Genomic DNA, 18466 nt, shown 5'->3' with positions numbered 1-18466 from the left:
CGTGATTGGTGTATATATATATATTTGGTAGGTTTTGGGGTGGGTCGTCATCCTAGGTACCCCATCCAAAATTTGAATATCAAATTTTTGTTTGTAGTTTACTGTAAGAGAGCACATACAATTTCGCTTAAATTGCACCAGCCATTTTCGAGATCTGGCGTTTCTGAAAATTAGGGTAAGGGGAGGGTCCGCTCCCCCTTCAGGTATCAAAAAATGTAGTACCCTATTTTCACCACGGGATCATTATGCACCATCAGTGAAAATTTCTAGAAAATCAGTTCAGCCGTTTTTTTGCCGTTGATTTTTATATATAAAATGTCTAATTATGTATCTGGGACAAATGTGAGATAGATTTGTGTCAGATTGTATCAAATTGGATCTAATTTGATATAAAACATTCTTCGGATCCAATTTTATCTGGTTGAAGATATAGTTGGGTCTGATCATGTCAACTTCTTTCAGAAAATTTCCCAAAATCGGATGTATACAAAATTTTGCTCTTATTATTTGTTTCTGTTCTGTGATATTGATACGTTGCAGTGGTGAATATATCCTCTTTTTTCTTCACGCTTGTATTCCATCACCTTTAAACGGAAAGTCCGATGAATACATCGGACTTTAAATGATGGCTCTTCGTTTCTGATTCTATCAATTTGCGCGTTCACACACTCACGTTTTTCATAGTTTTGATAGCCATTATTGCACTCTTATGATCCCTCACACAGCTATTTTAAAATTCCATACAAATGCATCATACTACTAAGTGCTTATATTTAAATTTTTGCACAAAACTATTCGACTACATAGAATCATACTTAACAAAAGCCCCTTGAATATCCTGTATAAAAAGCTGACAGCTCAAAGATCAAAAAACAAAAATTCCCTTGTGATCTTTAATTAGCATTCAAACAAAGCTAAAGCGCTTTATTGCTGTATGGGGAACAGAACAGCAAAAACAACAAAATCTTGTCAAACTTTAGTCTTGTCACCATTTCAAAAGGGATTTGTCTCACACTTCTGTTAGTTTTGTTTTTGTATTCGTTCCGTTGTGAATAATATTTGTATGTTTTCCTTTTGATATTTTTTTTTTCACACACATAGCTTTTCATTGCATATGTGTTTGTATGAGTTTGATTCTTTCATATCCTTTTCATTTTTGGCCATCTTGCTGTTTTAATTTTTGGCATTGTCAAACTTAATCCATTCGTTAACAAACTCCTTTTCCTTGGAGCTTTTACACATGAATATCATTCATATTTTTTTTTCATGTGACATAACCAAAAATGTCCTCGTCCCTTTAAAGTCCCCCACCCCCCCAAAAAGAATGAATGCTTATGGCTAGCAAACCATATATGTTTTTGTTTTGATACTCTTCGACCCCCCCAAAGTATTTAGAAAAACTTTTCAAATCAATTTCCCTTTAAAACCAACTCTGGCAACGTTGGTTTGCGGCACTAAAACACGGAGTCCATAACATAAACTATAGCAACAAAAAGAAAAAAAGCTGAGCAGCTAACCACCCACTCAACCAAAGCGGGAACATACCCAAATAAGTTATTCAAAACATTTTGAAATCCACTAAAACCTAAATCCTTTAACACTGCTTCAATACTCAGGAAAACTCACTTTTTTGGTCAAATATATGTGAAGTCATGCACAGTGAATCAAAAGATAAAAAAATAAAAAACTTGAAAATTTAGTTTTGGTAGAAACATTTTTTTTTGTTTCTCTTTCGAGTCGAGCTCCATAATCGAAGATTTTCTTTGCAAATGGAAAAGCATAGTCAGAGACCGCAACACACATCTACTACTATGGGATGCCTTTTGTCTTTGGTTAGAAGACTTTTCAACCATATTAGGTGTAACGGCTTCAAAGCCGTACGTTGGTATGTTGCAATTGTATTGTATGTATTGCGAAAATGCCTCTACGATATAATTACGACATTAACCACGCTCGACAACCCTGTCTATTAGCTGTACTTCTCCCAATGCATGTGTTTTCGTGTAATGGTAGATTTTTTGCCTACAACAAATTACACTACTCCCATGATAGTGTCTGTTGGAAGTTGCATTGATGGCTTCGAACGCTAGACAACCCTGGAAATTTTTTTTGAACGGTCAAAAACAGTTAAAAACTGCCCTGGGATGTTGAAGTTCAAAATTCACTTATTATGGGCGCCGCACAGTGTAGTGAGTTCATAGTAAAGTTGACCAAAAATAAAAGGAGTTAACGTAAGTGAATGAAACGTGGAACAGATATTTGTTATTATTAGAGAAGACTTAGTACAAAAAATTAACCATGTAGGTCTACGTTTTGGAATAGGTCCAATATAGACCGAATTTCGGATTTTATTTCCCGAGACCACAAAATGATAATTTTCAATGTAATTTCCCTAAAATTTGACACAAAGACTTCTATTGAGTCTCTCCCCACCCCTGTCAAATATCTGAATCCCATATGATATTTATTGGTCTACGAATTTTAGTTTGGATGTAAGGTGTTCTCCATTCTTAAAATACTTTATTTCTGCCCGATATTCTCATGATATCTGACTTAGGTGTGTTTTCGGGGGTGCGGTGGTCCCCCAGACACTTGGCCCTGAAAAATATAAGCATCGTGCTCTTCTTTCAAATATCATTTATTTAAACCCCATATTCCCATTGTCTTAGGGGAGTTTACATGACGAGGCGTCCCCCAAACACATGGCCCCAAAAAAGGTTATCAAATTCGTTTTCCAATCTCAAATACCTTTCATTTGAGCCACATATTGGCATGGTCGAAAAAATTTTACCCTTTGGGGGTGTTTTGGGGAAGGGGTGATGCCCTTAATACATGGTCCTACATTTGGATATCAAATTCGTATTCTACTCGCAAATACCTCTATTTGAGCCCATATTGCGGTGGTTAGTAAAATATTGCTGTTTGTGGGGTATTTTGGTAAAAAGGGGTAGACCCCAGAAAATTGGTGCCAAAATGGGTATCAATTCTTGCTCTACTGCCCAATACCTTTCATTTAAGCTTCACATTGACATGGTCGGTAAATATGACCAATTTAGGGGTGTTTTGGGGATTGGGGTAGTCACCCAAACACTAAGCCCGGAAAATATATCAGCAACATGCTCTATTCCCATATATCTATATATCATTTATTTCAACCCCATATTGCCATTAGCCTCAAGTTTAGGTATCAAATTCGTTTTCTAATCTCATTTAAACCCATATTGCAAAAGTCGGCAAATATGTCCGGTTTGGGGTATTGGCCCTAAAAACTATGAGCATTTAGTTCCACTCTCTTTAAGACCCAAATTGTCGAGGTGAGCGAATACGTCCTATTTGGGGTTGTTATGGTGGTGGGACGTCCCCTAGACAGTTGGTCCCTAATGTTGATATCAGATACGTGGTCTAATCCCAAATACCTTCAATTTGAGCCCCATATTTCCATAGTCGGCAAATATGACCGACTTGGGGGGTGTTTTAGGGGTTGGGCGGCCACTCAATGAGTTGGCCTTAAAAATATATATCGGATTCGTGTTCTACTGTAATAACCCTCTTATTTGGGCCATAGACACTTTTCCCGAATGTTGGTATCAGATTCGTGCTTTACTCCCAATGACCTTTCATTTGAGTTCCATATTGCTATGATCGTAAATTTGTCCCTTTTGGGGGATGTTTTTGGTCCCATATTTGGAAATAAGATTCGTATTCTACACTCAAAAACCTTTTATTTAAGCCCCATATTCTCATGGTCAGGAAATAAGTCCTGTTTTGGGGAAGGGAGCAGAAACGTGGTCCCACATTTGGATATTAGATTCGTATGCTACTCGCAAATACCTTTCATTTGAGTTTCATATTGCCATGATCGGTTAAAGTGTCAGATTTAGGGGTATTTTGGGGGTTGGGGTGGTCCCCCTAACACTTGGTCCGACAATTGGATATAGCTGCCATATAGATGGATCTTTCGATTTTGGTTGTCAGGACCATAAAATACACAAATATGTATATCTTCATTTCCCTTTTACCCATTTCCCGTTTGAACAATACCTACTGTGGATGTTGGAGGTTATATCAAACTTATTGCAATAAGGGCTCCAGGGGCTCAATATGTCAAATCAGAAAATAGGTTTATATGAGAGCTACATCACATTATGAACGGATTTGGACCGTAATTGGCACGGTTGTTATAACCAAACAACGCAAAATTTCACATAAATCGTATAACATATAGGGAGATATGTTTATATGGAAGCCAAATCAGATTATGTAAGGCCAACGTAGCGCAGAGGTTAGCATGTCTGCCTATGACGCTGATCTTTTGGGCTCGAATTAGAAAAACAAAAATTTCAGCGGTGGTTTTCCCCTCCTAATGCTGGCAACATTTATGTGATCCAAAGATGTGTTGCACTGCAGCATGCCGTTCGGACTCGGCTATAAAAAGGAGGCCCCTTATCATTGAGCTTAAACTTGAATCGGACTGCACTCACAGATATGTGAGAAGTTTGCCCCTTTGTTCCTAAGTGGAATGTTCATGGGTAAAATTTGTAATTATGTCAGACTATGAACGGATTTGCACCGTACTTGGCGTGGTTGTTGGAAGTCATAAAACACTCTGTGCAAAAATTCAGCCAAATCGGACAAAAACTGAAGCTTCAAGTGGCTCAAGAAGTCAAATAGAAGTACAACTTTATATGGGAGTTGTCGAATACCATCCTATGAATGTGGGTTTAAAGAGATTAATAAATTTTTTTAGGCAGAGATATAGAGATATTCATCATTCGAACCTTTTCGAACAGCTTTTTTGCTGATCTACTTAAGTTGGGATTCACTTTCACAAGATGGTCCTACTAAGTTCTTCAGTTTTGGGTTATTGTAAACTTCATACCATCAATACTGCCATATTATTTACATCCCTGATTCAGTTTTATACCGACCATTTTTCTAAATTGTAAAATTTATGAGATCAGATGCAGCTTTTAATTTTATTCATTAAACAAAAAAAAAATGCATTGCCTACAAATATTAGATTTGAATCCCCATATACACATGATTTCTTAATATATTGAAACCAGAATTCACATTTACAATAATTGGAATGTTCTCAATCAAATTACATCCAACAAGTAAGAGCGTGCTAAGTTCGGCCGGGCCGAATCTAATATACGCTCCACGATGGATTGCTTTTGTCGAGTTCGTTGCTCGGTATCTCTTTTTAGACAAACAAAGAGTTATAGTCCGAATCGGATCATAAATGAATAGAATGTTGTGTTAATGACTATAGTAGAAGTCATCGTGTAATAATTCAGTCCATTCGGATAAGAATTGCGCCTTGTAGGTGCTCAAGAATCAAATTCGATTCGGCAACATTTGTGAGGTATTAAGCCATGTAAAACTTTTCTCCAAAGAGGTGTCTCACTGCGGCACGTTGTTCGGACTCGGCTAAAAGAAGGAGGCCCCTTACCAATGAGCTTAAACTTGAATCGGACTGCACTTATTGATGTGTGAGAAGTTTGCCCCTGTTCATTAGTGGAATGTTCATGGGCAAAATTTGCATTTGTATTTACTTTACACATTCCAGGGGAACTGGTATTAATAGGTATACCGACAGTTGTTCGCGGAGTTGCTTGGGTTGCCCCCTATGGACTAAAAATCATACAGCCAAATGGAGGATCGGGGCTTTGGAATTTGAGAACTCGAGGGTTGTTTCGAATTATTAAATAAAACATTGTATACTTCGAAGTACGTATAGCACTCGTTTAAGTTGTCATATATAGTGTCCAAATTTCAATTGAAACGAATCCACCATAAGTCCTCTTCACAAAAAAAGAAGTGAAGGTATTTAAGCAGGTTTTTCAATAAAGATAAATCAATGAAAATACTGTTTTTGACCAAAAAAAAAAAAAACGCAAAAGTTTCAATAAGTTCACATTTTTTGACTTCCAATCTGTATAACCATTAACTGAACAATGAGATGTGGATACTTTTTGCAATACTTGTCGTTCTAAATTTTGTCGCGAATCCAAATCATGCATAAAAATGAAAATCGAACCACAAATGCCTTCGTAAATTGCAAAATACGAAGCAGGTCTCGGTCAAAAACTCAAAGACAACCCAGTAAGGACAGGCAAAAGTCGGGCGGTGCCGACTGTATAATACTCTACACCTACCCTATAAGTACAAAGTGGAACCAATTTTGATGGCCTTGGCGGATTTTTTCAGATGGGTTATTAAACAACCCAACAACTATTCCGACCCAGGAAGAGGTCGGAATAGTATTAACCCAGGAAGGCAGTAGGATCTTGCCGAGAATATTTGAAAATATTTTCAGCCGTGGTTATCCCCCTACTAATACTGACGAGGTATTCAGCTGTGTAAGAGTTCGCTAATAAGTGGTACCGCTCTGCAGCTCGCCATTCGGGCTCTGCGATAAAGAGGAGGTGCCTTGTCATTGAGCTTTATACTTGAATCGGACAGCACTCATTCATATGAGAGAAATATCCCCACTGTTCTTTAATGAAGTGTTCATGGGGTAATTTGCAAAATTTGGTCAGGTAAGGTTGCAATGCAAATTTGTCCATGAACATTCCATAATGAAGAGGGGCAAACTTCTCACATATCAATAAGTGCTGTCCGATTCAAGTTAAAACTCAATGATAAGGGACCTCATTTTTATAGCCGAGTCCGAACGGCGAGCCGCAGAGCGACACCTCTTAAAAGAAAAGTTTTTATATGGCAAAGTAACACACAAATGTCGCCAGCATTAGGAGGGAATAACCACCGCAGAAAAATTTGTTCTAACGTTCTCGCCCCATTTCGAACCCAGGCGTTCAGCGTCATAAACGGACATACTAACCTGGGCGCTACGGTGACCCCCAGGTAATGTTCGATTGACGGCATTTTAAGAGACTAATTTAGACAATTTAATACCATTGCAATAACGTGGAAGACCAATATCTCTGATGGAAATCGAATCCACAATTCCACCCCCCTCACACTCAGTCAGTCAGTCCGGATCAAATTCTAAACAAGTTCCGTACTTATCAGGTATAAAAAGGGCTATTTTTTAAGAGCTATAGAAAAGTTTTTCGAGAGAAAATTCAGAAAAATGGATGAAATCCTTACTTGAACCGATAGTACGGTCCATATAATTTAATGTTTGAAGATTATTTCATGCAAATATTGACCGTGAATGCGCCTGAAATGGTCCATCCGCTTAGTTCAATTTTGGCATACTCTTTCCAACATTTGAGCAGGTATCTCACAAATAAATGCTTCAATGTTGTCTTCCAATGCGTCAATAGAAGCGGGCTTGCTTGTATAGACATGAGCTTTAACATAGCCCCACAAAAAATAGTCTTAAGGCGTTAAATTGCACGATCTAGATGGCCAATTGATCGGTCGCGAACGTGAAATAAAATGTTCACCGAACTCGCCTCTCAATAAGTCCATTGTTACACGTGTTGTGTGGCATGTGGCACCGTCTTTTTGAAACAACATGTCATGCAAGACCAGCTCTTGCATTATGGGCAAAAAAAAAAAAACATCTCAACATCTCATCTTACCACTCCCAGTTATGTTACGATTTTTATCATCTTTGAAGAAGTACGGTCCAATGATGCCACCAGTCCATACACCGCACAAAATTATGACTTTTTCTGGATGCATTGGTAGCTCATGCAATGCATCTGGCTTATCTTTACTGCAAAATCGACAATTCTGCTTGGTTACGTACCTATTGAGCCAAAAATGAGCTTCGTCGCATTTTGATAAAACAATTCAATAATTTGCAAGCGTTGTTCGTTTGTAAGACGATTCATGGTTAATTTATAGACCAAACTGAAAGACTTTTACGCTCCACAAAATTTATTCAAAATTCATCTCACTGTATCCTTAATCTGAATGTGTGGACGTGCGTTTGAGTGTTTGCGGATGACTTTGTTTATGTGGTGTGCACAGTTAAATCGTCAACAATCCCGGATTGTTGGCTATTTTCATCTGTGTGGCTCTTGGCTGTTGTGGTTTTGTTACTACGACTACCGCTAAATAAATACGAGGCACAATCCTTTACTATAAATCAGTTATATCGTCGACTCAACCCAAAGGCAACTCCAAATTCCGGAACACCCTTTGGCGGACAGTAAACTAAATGCATAAACCTCAGATATATGCATGTATGGGTGCGTGTGTGTGTGTGTGTATGTAATGGTATTCAGGGAGCACTATGGAATGCATTCCGTTATATGCCTGCAAACATTTTTATTCGCAAAACTTGCCTAGACTATTCTCGGTGACGATCAATTTGCTCACAGATGATTCAACCAAAAGAATCGTATTTGAATAACATGGGTGAGCCTTAAATGATGCGCTAGTACGATATTCATCTTTGGCTGTTGGTAGTAATTCGCTTGAAGGTGTCTATAAAAATTCCCATTTATTACTCGCTGAAGGCTCCCGGAGAAGCGTAATAAATGAAACACTTTGCTGCGTACACTCTCGAATGTAATTGAAACACCTCTGAGCCGTTTCCCACGAGAAATGTTATTTTACATATTTCTCGTCAGAAATTAGTCCGTTTAAAGATTATGTTTCCAATTTAATATTGCAAATTGGAAATTTTGCCCATGAACATTCCACTAAGGAAAAGGGGCTTCTTCTTCTAACATATCAATGAGTGCAGTCCGAATCAAGTTTAAGCTCAATGATAAGGGGCCTCCTTTTTATAGCCGAGTCCGAACGGCGTGCTCCAGAGTGACACCTCTTTGGAGAGAAGTTTTACATGGCATATTACCTCACAAATGTTGCCAGCAGGAGGGGAACACCATCGCTAGAAATTTTTTTCTGCTGGTCTCGCCAGGGTTCGAATCCAGGCGTTCAGCGTCATAGGCGAACATGCTAACCCCTGTGCCGCGGTGACCTCAACATTTTAATATTAAATTTATTAATATATAAATTTGAATTTAAGACGTGATACAATTACAGTAGAAATCGCATAACTGTTATACGGTTTATTGAAAAATTCCGCTTAATTGAAACTGGAAGAAAAGACCCAGTCATGTTTTGCGTTATGCATTGCAATGTCACTCGCTTAAATGAAAAATCGCTTAACCGAAAATATCGCTAAACTGAAAAAGTTTCTACACCACAAATTCCGTTTTTATATGAATCTAAAATGACATAAGCGAAAAGTTATTTCTGTGAGAAATCGCTCATGATTGCATCTGGATTTTTAAGGGCTTTACTGAGCATTGGTATTTTCCAACTAAAGTTAATACATAGATATTTGTACCTTTAATTAAAAATTCGCTTGAACTAATGTTTATTTCGCATAGCTGCAATACGCTTTAGTGAAAAATCCCGCTTAATTGAAACTTGAAGAAAAGGACCAATCATGTTTTGTGTTATGCATTGTAATTGAACTCTCTTAAATGAAAGATCGCTTAACTGAGAACACCGCTAAACTGTAAAAGTTTTTATATGAATCTGAAATAACTTATTTCTATGAGAAATTGTCTGGAACTTTAAAATTCGCGTCATCAATAAAGTTCAGAAAAAACATGTTTTGGTATATCGCTAATGATTGTATCTGACATTTAAAGGGTTTTACTGAGCATTAATCTTTTCCAACTAAAATTATTTCATACATATTTGTACCTTAAATTGAAAATTCGCTTGAACTTATGTTTATATCGCATAACTGGAAAATAATTTCGCTTAACCGAAAATTTCGGATAAGTGAAACCAAATTGTTGTATTTGTAGCATTTCACTTATCCGGTTTCCATTTTACATATAACAAAAACAAAACTTTATCAATTTTTTTCCAAATTGATACCCTTGCGTTGAGGTATACACAAAATGTTTTAAAATTTAAAGAAATAATGAATCGTCACGATGATTGTTTTATGCGTGTACGCGTTTTTGAATATTAACTGATGATTCCTCAGGACGATCGTTCCGTTAGTTTAATGTTTTATCAAGTTATGCAACAAAAAATCATAAAACGATAGTCGAAAAGAGTTGCAGAAGATTCTTTTTTTCAAACAATCATCCCAAAATTCGAAAAATGTTGGCAGGGACATTCCCCCTCTGGTTTTGTGTTTGTCTGAGAGTATTTACCCACAGATATTTGTTTTGTACAATTGTATGGTACCTATCCCAGGACTTTTTATAGCCAGCTACTGCTTACTTCACTGTCAATATTGATAGCGTTTTTGTTCGCTCGCTGTTGGGCTGGGAGTATTTTTATCCCTTTTTTTTTGTTGATTTGTTAGTTTGAATGTTTGTTTTATTTGTTTTCATATTAGAAAAGTAGTTGAATTTTTATCAACATCGACATCATCATCATCATCATCGTCAGCGGTGGTATTCAGTATTCAGCTGCCTAGCTATGGTATTCATCAGACTAGCCAACATTTAAATGCTCGGCAGCAAGCAACATAGGGATGCTAATGCTGTTACATACTGTAAAGGGCGATGGTGATATGACCAAAGCTGAATTTAACAAAAAAAAAAGTAAATGACTTGGTTAACAACAACAAGGAAATGAGAAAATATTGTATTAATCTTGATTTAAAAGTAAAAACTTAAAAGGGAGGTTCGTTTTCCTTATTATCAAATGGGGCCACAACTTTCAAGAGTATCTACGGTTTTAATCTCAAAGTGTTTACGAGATGTGTCAATTTATTTTGCAAATGCAAATTTGCCCATGAAGATTTCATTGGCAGTATATTGAGCGACTATAAGAATTTTTTGAAACACTGCAGCTGTATTCAAAAAAAAAATTCAACAAAATCTACAAACAAATGCGCCCTAAGTCCACAATGCGCCCTAAACTTACAAATCGGGAGATCTGTGCCTATGGCAGCTACATTTTAATATGGTCCTATCTGAACCATTTTAGATATGGACAAAGAGGGACCTAGAGTGTCTCACTGTCTTAAATTTGAGAACTGTCTATATGACAGGTATATAAAAATAGGGCCCGATATGGGCCCTTCGAAAAGGTTTAGTGAAACTCTCTTTTTAAAATTTCATCGAAATTGGTCAATAAATGCGGCAATTGTGGGCTTAAAACCCAAAATCAACAGATCGGGCTAGATAAGAACTATATCAAAATATGTGTCCGATCTTGATCATACTCGGTTCGGACATCGGGTGCATTGCTCAATATTTCATCGAAATCGGGGTTGACTTCGATTTGACTCGTTCAAGAGCTTATCCTTCAAAGCAACAAAATACGAATCTATGCAAAACAGTGATTTTAACTGATAGACGGACAGACAGGCAAACGGACTTTTTTATATCGTCGCCTTTTTACTTGTTATCAATTCATTTTGTAAATTAAATACCAAAATTTATCATATGTAATGCAAAATGTACATTTTCTTCTTCTTCTTTCATTTATACAAAATTTCGTAAGTAAATTTCGTAGCTCTCTCCGCTCATGGGGATAAAGACTTATGTATGTACCTGTAAATGCTAATTTACCCATGAAAATTCCATTAAGGAACAGCGAGATACTACTCTCATATCGATGAGTACTGCCTGATTCACGTTTAAGGGACTCGGGCTACACCTATTTGGGAATAAGTATTTAAACGCCAGCCGATGGATTTTTTTTTTAAATGCCATAGCACCCCACAAATGTCGCCAGCATTAAGAGAGATTACACAAAAAAAATCTTTTGCTTATATTCTTGCCAGAGTTCGAACCCAGGCGTTCAGCACCATAGACTGAGATGCTAATCTTTGCGCTTTGCTAGCCTTTATATGGAAGATAAAATATTGCATATTTTTAGCATATTTTTGGCATATTTTTAATATACTCTAAAAAATTAATTTGTTAAGTCAAAATTACCATAGATACGAAATTTGAGTTCAATCGGCACAAAAATACATTTTGCATAAAATTCTGGACTCTAGTTTTGGCTTCCAACATACATATTAAGCATTCTCCAAGTCGGCCTCTAGCTGTTCTCCACTCCACTCCTCTAAGTTGGTTCATGTCTTAAATTGTGCCCACACATAATTGCGGAATTCTGTTTGCCGCGAAACTGGGCCATGATATAAAGAGTGCTCCGACGCCTGGAATATAATCGAGGAAAACAAATAAAAAATCTTTAACATTTTGAATGATTAGAGCGGAGGTGTTATTGAGATAAGGCGCAAGTTTTCAAGTCCGGACGCCTCCTGGTAGAGCCCTAAAGTTGGTCATATAGGCATTTCGAAAAACATTTCCTTCATTTGTGGTCCGATTTCCACAGATGGGGAATGTCCATCTTTCTCACCAGGTCGAACTTTGTGCCCAAGGGGGTGTAGATATTTTCAACGAGCTTTTTGACCGTGTTAATACATTCTGCTGACGCAAATTGCAGCGTTAAGAGGTCGCCTCTATACTCGCAGCTCATAATTTATATGGGTGGCCGATAAAGCAATCTGGGGAACGGCAGCGCAGTCGGGCAGAAAGGCGGATTGTGGAGGGGATAGAACTGATATTAAAAACACTTCTACAGAAACTTGAAAGTTCTTCAAAATCTTAATTGCGGAACAATTTACTACTGTATCAATGATCGGCCCATGAGTAAGAAATTAATAAACAATTTTTACACAACCGTTTCCGGTTTCAGGCATCAGAACAAACGCAACAAGAACTACGATGGCTCCAGAGAGCTCCAGCGTGCATTGCAGATCTGTTAAAATTTTGCATAAGCGATCTCGTTCCTCTGAATGAAGTGATGAAAGTGAAATAGAAGAGACACTTCACTTCGTCTCTCAATTCACCTATTTCCTTAATCTCAGTTTTTCCATTGCTGAAAGCTGCTTTCAATTGATCATAGTTGCTCATTGAATTCTACACAAAGAAGTACACGATGTTTGGTGATTTAGTCGATCCATGGAGCTCATAGCATATGACAAAGTGAAGATCTCGATCACGCAGATGGTGCCGACAACTGATGAACTCATCTCATACATTCTGGAGTCCTTCTGTGATTGTTTGAGCATCCCCATCTTTCAATTTGAGTGTATTCAAGTTAATTTCTTTAGATTTATTTATGAAGACCACGTCTTGATATTCAAAGCGTGGTTAAAGTGCGTGCTCCAGATAAAGCGTGCTGACCAAGATTTCTTTCGCCCGAGCAGTTCTTTGTGGATTCCTGACTGACATCGGGTTGGGATTTCAATGCCTTCATCGGAAAGCTGTATCTGTTGGACGACAGCTTTGAGCTTGTAACACGGCGTTTTGCAACGCCTATTGGATTATGCTTCCTTTTGCTCATTTATGCTACATTATCATCCTCCCAAGGACTATTTGTACTACTATCGAATGAATCCCTGCTACTTTCGGAATATTGTTGAGCTGGCAAATGTGGACACAGTCGCTTCCATTGCCTTCTTACGCTTGAATGGTAAGGTTTGCCGCTGGAATAACCAATACAAGCCATCCTCATAGAAGGCATTAATCTCTTTCTTACACTCCAAGACTGTTCCTGACCACACCGTGCTGGGTATTATAGCACTGATGGCCAGCTTACTGTCCGTATAGATGTTCACACTCGACTTCATCGAGTTAACATCATTTTACATCACGCATTCTGTAAACTCCTGAATTTCCGCCTACAGGACCGCGTTAATGTCAAGCAGCCGAAAAAAAGAACTCAATCTCACCTGTTGTGTCCTCTGGATTTGATCCATCCGTGTATTATGAACTACCTGTTGACAATACATCAGTTCCTTCGGTGCCTCACTGTACCGCTCACATCAGTACCTCACACTAGAGCTCAAGTGCCGTCTCAGGTATCCTATCCTAGTCGCCTTAGTCAAATGTTGTCCTTAGAAAAAATTTGAGTAGAATTTTGTCTTTGAAGAAGGATAAGAATTGCGCCTTATGGGAGCGTAGAAGTTAGCATGTCCGCCTATAACGTCGAACGCCTGGGTTCAAACCCCGACGTGAACATCAGGTATCCTATCCTAGTCGTCTTAGGGAAATGTTGTCCTTAGAAAAATTTTAGTGAAATTTTGTCTTAGAAGAAGGATAAAAAATTGCTAAGGACAAATGTTGTCCTTAGAAAAAATGTTAGTGAAATTTTGTCTTTGAAGAAGGATAAGAATTGCGCCTCAGGGAGCGCAGAGGTTAGCATGTCCGCCTATAACGCCGAGCGCATGGGTTCAAACCCCGGCGTGAACATCAGAAAAATTTTCAGCGGTCATTTTCCCCTTACTAATGCTAGCTAAATTTGTGAGGTATCCTGCCATGTTAAATCCTCTCTACCAAATGGTTTTGCTAGGCGGCCCGCCGTTCGGACTCGGCATAAAAAAGGAGGCCCCATATCATTGGGCTTAAACTTAATCGGACTGCACTCATTGATATGAGAGAAGTATCCCCTGTTCCTTAATGGAATGTTCGAGGGAAATTTAGTAGAGGCTCAAAAAGTAATACCGGGAGATCGGTTTATGTGGGAGCTATATCAGATTATAGACCTATTCAAACCATATTGAAGGTCACAGGAGCAGTCGTTGCACACAATTTTAGCCAACTCGGATAAGAATTACGCCCTCTATAGGCTCAAGAAGTATAATCGTCAGATCATTTTATATGGGTGCTATATCAAGTTATGAACCGGTTTCGACGATACTTGGCATAGTTATTGGAAGTCAAGACAAGACACTTTGTGCCAAATTTTTTTCAAGAAATCAGGATCCGAGATCGGTTTATGTGGCAGCTATAACAAGTTATGAATTGATTTTGACCATACTTAGCATAGTTGTTGGAAGTCTTAACAAAACTCTTCATACAAAATTTAAGCCAATTCGGATAAGAAGTGCGCCGTCTACAGGCATAATAAGTCAAGATCCAAGATCGGATTATATGGCAGCTATATCAAAACAAGGACCGATGCGACACATTTACAATTCTAACCAATGTGCAAATTTTCAAGCAACTAGCTTTCCTCCTTCGAAAGTTTACGTGCTTTCCATTGACAGACAGACGAACGGACATTAGGTTAGATACGCCTGAAATGCCATGGCGATAAGGAATATATATACTTTATGGGTTCTTAGAACAATATTTCTATGTGTTATAAACGGAATGGCGAAGTTAGTATACCCCATCCTATGGTACAGGGTATAATAATTAACTCCTAAAATAACCTCACAAAATATTGTCAAAATTAGCATTCCATCATCAACTCAAACTTTTAAGCATTCCTCATGGCGCCATCCTCGTACAATTGCACGCAGTTTGATGCCGAATTCCCACAAGCGCATTCCTACTTTGGTTAGAAATTTAAACAATAGACGCTCCTTGCCTCGTATTTTGACTGACAAAAAAAGGGTTCATGCAATGTTGTGATTTTGACTTCACACAACTCCCTGTTGTTGATTTCAGTTCTGACCATTCTTTTGATGCAAAAACTCCCTTTGGTATGAAGTTTTTGAAGGTGGCATTGCAGCAACTTCCGCCAATGCTGCTTTTCACGAATTGATGTTTGACTCATACCAAAGCGGGTTGCCACCGTTGTTGTAATTAATTCAAATGTGCACCAAGTCCAATATTTGTTTAAACTATCAATAAAAATGCACAACGGGTGATCAATTGTGTCCAGCCGCCGAGATGGGTTAGTTCACAAAACTGTATTGGTTTTTGAGTCTTCATGTGAAACTCATTTAATTTACTTAGACTGGATTAGGTGAAATGGCTTTCAAAGCAGGAGGCCTTTAAAGCAATGGGCCTTAGTTACAAATGCATGAGTTAAATAAGAAAACCATGCATATCTGAAAGGGGGTAGAACTAATCTTGAATATTAATACAAACATTTTTCCAGTGAAAAAGTAAAATTAAAAATGGGTCGGACCGAATCTTGGAAAGCCACCACCATGAATTCTACTAAAAACTTACACAAAATAAATTTAGTTGAAGGCCTTAATTTTACTCTACGTACCAAATTTCTACCAAACCTGGCAAAAATTAAAGCTTCTTGGAGCCAAACAAGGATAAATGGAAATCGGTTTATATGAGAGCTTTATCAGGTTACAGACCGATTTTACCGATACTTGTATTAAGTTATGGACCGATTTTATCCGTACTTTGCACAAGTTTTGGAAGTCGTAACAAAACAGACATTTCAGTTCAATTACGGCTTGTATAGACTCAAAAAGTCAAGTCGAAGGACCACTTTTTATTTAGAGCTATATTCACATCCCAGAGTGCATTCTCTTCACGAATCTAATTCGTGCCAGAGTTGAAAAGAACCCTGGCACTGTTCGGTTTGCCAGAACCGCCTTCATCATCGGTTGGTGTCGTTGAGGTTTAACCGTCGAAAGGAGTGGGTGCATTTCCGATCTTGCTCTGGCTTTATGCCCATACAGGACTAGAGTCGCATTGAAGGTGTTGCAAGATGTTGTGCGAAAAAACAGCAGTGGGTCTACAGGGGATAGTCGTCGCCTTCGGCGTCCCCGTCGCCGGCCTATGTGACCCCTTCGATCTTCAGCGTGGGGCAATGTACGTAACAGCAGAACTTCAACCCCAATATTGCGGGGCCAGTGTTGGGAAGTGTATCTTTCATGCAATTGAATTGCAATAGTCTACGCGACTAGATCGACAAAAAAAAGATTTTATGGATCTGAAGACGATAGTTGTTACATCGATCCAGAAGACTAAGCTGACTAACACCTGGAGCCTGCACAGTTGTCGCGGATGAAATGTGCCACGTAAGGATCGTATACGGAGTGGAGGTGGGGTATTGATCTTCGTGATACACCATTACGTGCAAAATAGACCAAACTCGCCTACGCCTGGCGCTAGGGACTTTTACATGGAATCTACATAGCCGTCAGGTCCGGTAGTGCCGAGATAAAAGTATACAACGTTTATATACCGCCGGTGGGTGGTTGTAGGCCCGGCATTAGTGTGGACATAATCGTCTGGTTCTAGGAGGCTTTAAAGCGCATCACGTTCATTACATTCTCCCCTACAATAAAAAAATGTTTGTTCTAATTTGAAAGATTCGAGCCAAAGATTAGAAAACTTAAATTAAAGGTGGTAAATTTTCCAACTTTTTAAGGAAACATTCCTTTTGGTGAAAAATATTTCTTTTTTAAATTAAGGATTCTTTTAGTTTAAATGGTAGGTTGATAAATCCTTAACATTGTGTCTTGTTATTAAAGATTAAACTCTAAAAATAAGGTCAAAATATCGTTGAATGTTAGGAAGTTGACCTTGGGACAAGACAATAATGAATCGTTGTTAAAAACGCAAAATAGCCTAACAAATACAAACTTCTTTAAATGTTTCATTTTTTTACGTTAAGTTGCTAAGCTTAAAAACCAAATTTTCAAAGAATAATAATTGGACGGTCATCTATGAAGTAAAAGAAGAACCATTCTGCGTAAGAGCGTGCTAAGGTCGGCCGGGCCAAATCTTATATACCCTCCACCATGGATCGCATTTGTCGAATTCTATGCGCGAAATACCGCGCATATAGAATATTGAATAAGAACTGTTATGCTATTGCAATTATATCAAGTTAAAGTCCGATTTGGATCATAAATGAATGCTGAACATTGTAGAAGTGATTGTGTAATATTTCAGTTCATTCGGATAAGAATTGCGCCTTGTAGGGGCTCAAGAAGCAAAATTGAGAGATCGGTTTATATGGGAGCTGTATCAAGCTATTCACCGATTCAGACCATATTAAACACGTATGTTGAAAGTCATGAGAGAAGCCGTTTTAAAAAATTTCTGCCAAATCGGATGAGAATTGCGCCCTCTAGTGGCTCAAGAAGTCAAGATCCCAGATCGGTTTATATGGCAGCTATAACAGGTTATGAATTGATTTGCGCCATACTTAGCACAGTATTGGAAGTCATAACAAAACACCTCATGCAAAATTTCATCCAAATCGGATGAAAATTGCGCGCTCTATTGGCTTAAGAAGTCAAGATCGATTTATATGACAGCTATACCAGATTATGAACCGATTCAAACCATACTAAACACAGTTGTTGGAAGTGATACTAAAACACTATGTGCAAAATTTCAGTCAAATCGGACGAGAATTGGGCCCTCTAGAGGCTCAAGAAGTCAAGACCCAAGTTCGGTTTATATGGCAGCTATACCAAAACATTGACCGATATAGCCCATTTACAATCCCAACCGACCTACAACTATAAAAAGTATTTGTGCAAAATTTCAAGCGGCTGGTTTTACTTCTTCGAAAGTTAGCGTGCTTTTGACAGACAGACGGACGGACGGACGGACATGGCTAGATCGACATAAAATGTCTCGACGATCAAGAATATATAAATTTTATGGGGTCTAAGACGAATATTTCGAGTAGTTACATACAGAATGACGAAATTAGTATACACCCATCCTATGGGCGAGGGTTTAAAAATAGCATCTTTATTTTAAAGATTTGGTTCCTTGGCTCGTTTTCATTGCGAAAATCCTACAAATAAGGAGAAACCTTAAAT

The 18466-nt window shown here is 38.2% G+C and overlaps 1 long non-coding RNA gene across 1 annotated transcript in view; it reads left to right on the top strand.

Annotated features, from left to right (window-relative positions):
• LOC131997195 (uncharacterized) overlaps positions 1-18466 on the top strand; it is a 91630-nt gene that overhangs the window by 46994 nt on the left and 26170 nt on the right. The gene's annotated exons all lie outside the window — the stretch shown is intronic.

This window comes from Stomoxys calcitrans, chromosome 4 (assembly GCF_963082655.1).
Source record: "Stomoxys calcitrans chromosome 4, idStoCalc2.1, whole genome shotgun sequence".
Classification (NCBI taxonomy): domain Eukaryota; kingdom Metazoa; phylum Arthropoda; class Insecta; order Diptera; family Muscidae; genus Stomoxys; species Stomoxys calcitrans.
Note: the sequence above shows the minus strand (reverse complement) of the source record. Positions and strands in the feature narration are given on the sequence as shown.